Here is a 5,455-nt window from a genome sequence, read left to right as displayed (position 1 = left end):
TAATTATATTTTTTATTTATAAATATATAAGTATATTTTTTTATTTATAAATATATAAATACAAATCTAAAACATTTTACATATATATTTGAAATTGGGGCCTCCTGTACGGAGATTTTCTAAGCACAAACACACAGTGGACATACTTTTGTGAATATTTTTAAGAACCAAAATCACTGTGGCACATTTGCCATAAATGCAACAAATATTTTTAGGAATATACTTTTATGTCTGTGTGTTTGTATTATACCATTGTTTTCATACAAGACACAAACAATAGCGATGTTGCATATTTTGTAGAATAAAAGCTATTTCTATGCTCAATCCTGAGATTCAAAGAAAAAAAAGATATGATTATGGATTATGTCATTTACAGGGATTACAGCCCTTCATCACAAACACATAAACACAGATCTTGAAGGTTTTTAATGGAATAAGCCATTCAAAACAAGACAGTCTCAGTTTGTATTGATCTTCTATGTGCTTCAGTCTTAAAAGTGCTTTTTCTTTAGAAGATTATTGATCACCGTGATATAAAATGCATCAATATTTTAATATATATGACCAACAATATATGACCAAGGTGTTTGTACTACGAGGATACTGTATGAATTGCTAATATCAGCACTGTTTGAGAAGACATAAAATTGCTAAAATATTAAGCACAAGGATTTTTTGTCATGTAGGAGATGTAACTGCAGGCCGGTAGCAGTTGTTTAGTGCTTGAGTGGGCATTATATGGTGCTTCATTTTCAGAGCTATTATTTCCACAGAAGCTTCCTCCAGTGTCGGTAATCCTAACATTGAGACCGCATGATTAATTGAGGGTTGATGAATAGCACGCCACTTCATGTGAAATCAATGAACTTAAACACATTCTGAATGCAAGCTCGGAGCTAGAAATCCTTTTTTCCATTTTGATGGAAGGTTGTGGCATTATCAGATATTGAGGTTTTGTTGTCGGCGAAGGACATGTTGACGAGCGCCCCTGAACTCGTTTCTCTCTCTCTGTCTTAATTCATAATCTTTTTATGCAATAATGCGCCTCAGATTCTCCCCTGCATCGGTAGTTTTGGAGGACATGCTTCTCATGACTAGAACTCTGTTTGTTCTTCCCGATCCTTCCCTCTTCCCCTCATCCTCTCCCTCTCTCCCTGATGGCACCTCTTTCCATTGTGCTGCCAGTTTCGAAAAAATCTATCTCTGCCATGCTTTTATCCTTTATGTTGCTCTGAGGACACGCGCAGGCCAGAAGGGTCTACGCTAAATGTGTTGTGTGTGAACAAAGGTGGTCTTACTCCCCCCTGCCATTAGACACACATTCTCATTCCTGTCTGTCCGGCCTCTCTTTCCAAATGGGAAAGTAATAATTGAAGATTCCACATCTTGAAACGAAAACCCTTGTGTGGGTAATTCAAGGATTATTACTGAAGGCTGAGCCAGTTTTTCTGCCTCTCTAAGCATTAAAGGGTTATTTTGTGTTCTTGGAGAAAGATGGAAGATGGGGAACCATTATAAGAACAAAGAACCCGGATAATAGGGAATTGCGCCTAGGAGAAAGAGAAAGGGAGGGCGGGAGGCTGGTGTAGCTCCAGTGATCATTCGGAGCCGAGCTGATGTGGATGGACGTGGGCGATGACTTCGCCCTTCTCCATGACCTCCACTAGGGTGGGCCAAAGCTGTGCTCTACACCTGCTACCTAATCCACTTACCCTAGGACAAACCCAAGAAAAGAACGGGAAACTGGAGAATTTGCGGCTGCCCGCCTCGTTTCGCAGTCCTAACCCATTTATGGGTCAGCGAGACAGGCTGCCTCCTCTTGGCCCTACGATGTCAGAGATTTGCCTAAGAGCTGCTTCCTAATTGAAGGAGATTAAGATAGCCTGTCAAACAGTCTTGGATCTCCCAAACTGAAATACTGTTATCCATTAAGCTTCATCAAATCGGACACTCAGGGAGGCCACAGGCAGGAAGCCGGCCCCTAATGAAGTGTCAGCCATAGTCCAACGATGGGAGGCCGGGCTTCGGATTTCAACCCGGCTTACGGAAGATAGCCACAGTGGCGTGCCAATTTACCTCTTGTGTGTGAGTTAGTGTGCGTCCTGACAAATAACCCATTGGGGGTTTGGCACCAGAGGAGGCTAAGCGGGCCAGATCTCGAGTCTGCGGGATCCACTTTCACGGGTGTCATTGGGTCCGGCGTATTCATTGCCTCTCTCTTTCTTTCTAGTCCTCTTGTTCAACCCCCCACCCTCTCGCTCTCTCTTTACCTGGTCTGTCATGTCTGGTTTGTGCGGATTTGAAAAACAATTACAGTTTTTGGAAGCGTGATTGGCAGACAGGGAGGAAGCAGAGAATGAGGCTTAAAGGAGCTTTCGCTAGTCTCTGCGCTCAGGGTTTTGTGTGGAGCTGGTCTCCCTGAAATTCCTTTCAACTTCTCCTTTTGTTGTTGTTTGATTTAAAGGGTAGATTAATCAGGAATTGTGTGTGTGTGTGTGTGTGTGTGTTTGCGCGCGAGGCTGTTGATGGTCTTTTTGGCTTTAGTCTGTGTGTTTCTCTATAAGACACTCTCTCTGTGTCTGCCTCAGTTCTCTCTTTGTTGTTGTGTGTGGCTCGGAGTCAGTGAAAATCGTGTTGTTGGATCTGATTAATCTGGAGGGGGTTAGCACACCTCTTCAGGTGAGGTCAGATGATAGGGTGCTTTAGATATGTCTGTATACCTATATTTTTTATTTAGGTGTGTGTATATAGGTACCTCAGTGTATGTACCTATAATTAATAGCATGTAATCATAATTCACAGTTGTATATTCTTAGTTACATCTTTAAAGAGTAATGCATTAAAACACATGAACAGTGTTTAATTTCATGTTGTATCATGTGTCATCAAGTATTATACTCTTTAAAGGTATAACCATGAATGTACAATGTATTTTGACTGTGGTTGGTAAATATGGAGGGAAAAAAAGAGATTGCATAGGGTATTATAAGGCAGTGGTTCCCGAATAGTGGGCTGCAACAGACAATGTATCCATGCATAGTTAGGATAGAAGAGGCTTTTCTTATAGTTTTGCTAATATTGATATTTTAATCATTTAAAATTACATAATATTTAATATTAATAAATGTTTGTGTTTGATTCAAAAGTTTGATTATTGTTTCTTTTATAAAATAAGCAATTTTGGTGCTGTATTGGGTCACGACTTGAAAAATCTGATTTCATTTTGTGTTTTCTTTTGTTTCCTTTTGCTATGCTTTGACAGTAATCTTGGACTTTATACTGACACTTACTGGTATGGATGCAGCATAACAGGAAAGTTTTCGCCTCAAATGCCACTGTAGAATTTGCCATATACGCAGATGTACAGTCATCTATAAAAGGCAAGTTCCCAATGTGGCAGCGACCATGAGAGGGAATTGTTCTTGTTCTAGGATGTCTGTTCGAGTTTTAAAATGTTTCAAAAATAATATTTTTTTTCTTAAGTATATAAAATATATTTAGGAGGGAAAAATTATTTAGTGCACTTATTTTATAATGCTTTGTATAGGCAGGCTTCATTAAAAGTGTTACCAAAAGTTTCCCAGGCGCTCATTTAATCTGATTGTATTTATTTTTAGAAAAAAGTCATTCATTTCGAACCCATCTGTGATCATCTATTCGTATTTAAAGCATGTCCCTTAAATATTTATTGTTGCAATGTGAAACTCTGACACATCATCAGTGGCAGGCGGGCAGAAGTTTGACAGCAGCTGCCCCTTTGATTGATGCCGGTCCTCATGAGTGCTCAGACCAGCACTGTCCGTGACTCGCCTTCAGTGATCGCTGACCCCATCCAGCACCAACACACAGAGGATTACACAGACGTTGGCGAGTGGCAGGAGTGTGTGCGGATGAAATATGGGACTTTTATGAAGTTTTAGCGTTGTGTGGCTGCACAGATGGAAGCTCGTTTAGACCCTGCTGTTTGAGCAGAGTCCTGGGGTGACGCCTGGCTCAGCACCGGCTCTGAGCACAAATCCTTATTTTATTAGAAACATTAAACAGACTTAGTCAGTATATCTGCCTTTCTGCTAGCTCTGGATGGCTACACTTAACTAATGTATAAGAGCTAAGCTGAGCGACATCCTTGAGTTAACAATGTTCATAGAAAACACTGAGGAACAGATAATTGTCATGAACTTGTTCAGAACACAATAGTTCACAAAAAAATTCTCAAAATTTACCAAACTGGTAAAACAAACTCTAAAAGTAAATACCCACATTTAAATACATTTTGGCTGCTTTCGTCAACGCGTATCGACTATTAGCAGAATTTCATCACTAAAGGGCAGTTTTGTTTGTGTGTCTGTGTCGACAGCATCTTTACTGTGTAAAACAGAATTTTTATGTTCCCCGTTAGGGCTTGTGTTTTTACAGCGAGCTTTAGGCTGTTCATTAAACAGAATGGGAAGATTTGCTTTTCCAGCACGGTCTGTCAGCACCTTCATGTCCTCTCTTCACACATATTTCCTTTTTACTACAAAAAGAGACACATTTGTTGGATTCTTGTCGGCAACCTTGCATTTTAACCAACGAAAAGAGCCCTCTTCATCTTTGCTTTCTACATTATTCAGCTGCAAATCGTTAAAATTAACAGCCCTTTATTTTCACTTTATGTTTGCTCTCTTTTTTTCGAGGAAGTAAAACTATGTCAGGTTTAAATGAAATTTAATAAGCTGCCATTCGAAGGCATCTGGACTCATGCATAGCCGTAGAGTTTATAGCAGTGCTTTATGTCACTTTGTACGAGAAGTGTCTGTTTCAGTTGCCTTTTGTGTGCATATGTACCTGTATGGCTTTGTGTCATGTCTCATTTTTCACGGATAGAAAGAGACAGAAGTGCTGATGCCGTGTGGTTATGAGGAAGATTGGCTCATCCTGTGTCGTTGAGAGAGACGTGCCACATGCCGACACACGCATATACAACTGATATATTGATGTCTGTGTTCATTAGGCCCGATGTGGCTGATATCAGCTACCTGTATAGAGTGGCGATAACCAGAGTGTACTTGAGTTTAAAGGGACAGCTCGCATGTAACACATTATGAGGATCTATAAATGTAAGTTCAGTGCTAAAAAGTTCATTGTAATTCAACTGCACAATATAAAGTCAGACAAAGATTCTCTAAACAGAACCTCCATGTTGCGTCCTCTTTTTTTGCCATTGTTATTAATAGAAGAAGTGGACAGGAAATTATCAGGAGAAGAGAGAGAGAGTTGGATCACACAAGGCAGGCTGGATTCAAACTTCAGCATGTGTAGGGACTACAGCTGTAATTGCTCCAGCAGAGCCCCATAGAAAATACTTCATTTTTTATTTTTCAGCAAACTTTGAATACGTGTCATTCACAAAATTATACAAAATTGTTTTAATTAATTTAAATGTTATGAATATATAATATAAATATATAAATGT

General features: G+C 39.6%; 1 protein-coding gene across 1 annotated transcript in view; it reads left to right on the top strand.

The window, feature by feature from the left end:
- The window catches only part of LOC107703244 (uncharacterized protein KIAA0825-like), a 142,184-nt gene that overhangs the window by 6,637 nt on the left and 130,092 nt on the right, over window positions 1-5,455 (top strand).

Source organism: Sinocyclocheilus anshuiensis, unplaced genomic scaffold, assembly GCF_001515605.1.
Source record: "Sinocyclocheilus anshuiensis isolate Anshui unplaced genomic scaffold, SAMN03320099.WGS_v1.1 scaffold542, whole genome shotgun sequence".
In the NCBI taxonomy this organism is placed as follows: Eukaryota; Metazoa; Chordata; class Actinopteri; order Cypriniformes; family Cyprinidae; genus Sinocyclocheilus; species Sinocyclocheilus anshuiensis.
The sequence above is the reverse complement of the archived record's forward strand: the minus strand, read 5'-3'. Positions and strand labels throughout refer to the sequence as shown.